Genomic DNA, 2,083 nt, shown 5'->3' on the forward strand with positions numbered 1-2,083 from the left:
CTTAACTATCCAACTATGACCTTTCTTGTGAGGCACTTGTTTCCAATTTAGAAATACATACTAACTCTTTCATGTCTCAATTAAAATCAATTAGTGACAGATTTCTAGTAATAAAATTTACCGCTTTTAAAATTTTATGGTGAAGTTGTACAGTTTTGTCGTAACGCGGATTCATTGTTTTTTATATCCAATCGTAGCAATTTTTTAATGGACAATAAAATCTAGCGATCTTATACTAGTTAAGCTGTGACCACCTAATAGGCTGCCGTATCTCTGCAGACACTAATCGTAACGTTCAATTATGTCAATCCACGCGCAACATATAATAAACGTGAAAGCTCCTGCGGCACTACAACAGGTCGTAAACTGAAGTCATACCGTGACAATTAGTGAACTCAACTGCCAAACCGAATTGGCTTCGTGTCTTTCTGCCGGAAAGCTGCCAATACCGAAATTCACAGAACGTTCACATGTGGCTTCGATTTATTGTTAATGCCCGCAGCTGTAATTGCTTAGAATTGTTGCAAATCGCTAGTGGGGGTCTTTAAACGCAATTAGATTTTAAGATAGTGAGTAGCTGCAAACGAGAGACTTCTTAGTCAGGCCTCGTCAGGCCAGCAGCATGGAGAACTACGATTCTTACGGTTGCAGTAAATTTCAATTGCAGTTGCAAAGAATTTTATTGCCAATTTCAATAAATTTTTCACATTAATAGCGTGAAAATTCAGGTTATTACTTCTGTACACACAAAAGCCTACGAGTGGAGTCTTGGAGTGGAAAAAAATTGTAGTCTACACGATCAAAGCAGCGATTTTAGTTATTTTAGCTATTTGAACTATTTAAGCCATTTACCATTGATGATATCGTAAAATCGTTTGCAGTTTTCCGAATTGAAGTAAATTGTTGTAATTTTCATGTCGACTTGTTATTAGCGAATAAATTGGCGTTTTTATGGTGAGCTTCGGGAGATTCGAGCATTTACGATAAAGTTGTTAAAATATTATGATCATGATCCTGATCATGATCGGTTACCAGCAGCGGCAAGCGAATTTAGTGATAATTGGTAAGCACTCGTAGCATTCATGATGTGCCATTCCTTGCTGTGCGAAGGTGAGCTAATAAATTAAGGCCAAAATACATTGATTTGTGAATGGAAAGGTGAAATTAGTTATAGATTACGATCAGTTGAATAAATGATCATCATTATCATTTGTATTTAAAAAATTGTGTGTAAATACTAACTGAAAGGCTTAAACTAGAAAAGTGGGTGGATGTGAGAGAGACCTGATATCTCTGTAAATTATTGCAAATAGCGTAATAAAATATTTCAATTTATAATCACAGAAGAAACGGGATTTTTTATTATATACGTTTAAAATAGTAAGCCTTTCTGAACGATTACAATCGAATTTAGTTTTATTATTCATATTTTCTTCTATTTTAAGTTATAGACTAAAATAAAAGTGTATGAAAATAGACAAAGTAAAATTGGTAAAATGATGTAATTAATTATAAACTAAATCATGAACAAATTATTGAAATGATTAACGTTCAGCTTCGAAGAATGGGGAAGATTTAATCTTTAGTATTTTACTGTTGTCAAGTTGTTTAAGAATACACTTAATACATTACTCAATAGGTCTTTGATCTAATTAAGAAAACCAATTTTTTTTTAGAGTGATGTATCTAAAGACCTCTAACTTTTTGATATCTTTTTTGTAAATCGTTCTATATTGTTCACTACTGGGTTTAAAAACCCAGCTGTTGCTGAGTGCCAGGTCTGAAGAATATGGTAGGAATTCAACCATTGCTTTCACTGACATATGGCTTGCTGTTATATGGAAAGGAGCGAGCTCTCACAAAGTTAGGTAGGTAGTTGAATTAGAAGGAGGACCGAAAATAAAAATATATAGCTATTTTCTACAACTTTGAATAAAGTATTAGTATTGCTGTTAAGCTAGACTTACTTTGTATAGGGACAAAGAAGCTTTATTAAATTTTAGAGGAGTTTTTCGAATAGCAAAGAAAGAAATAAAGTACAAACACAAAAATTTATTTTTTAATTTTATTGAAGTTCGGCTGA

This window comes from Teleopsis dalmanni, chromosome 2, assembly GCF_002237135.1.
Source record: "Teleopsis dalmanni isolate 2A chromosome 2, ASM223713v2, whole genome shotgun sequence".
NCBI classification, from domain to species: domain Eukaryota; kingdom Metazoa; phylum Arthropoda; class Insecta; order Diptera; family Diopsidae; genus Teleopsis; species Teleopsis dalmanni.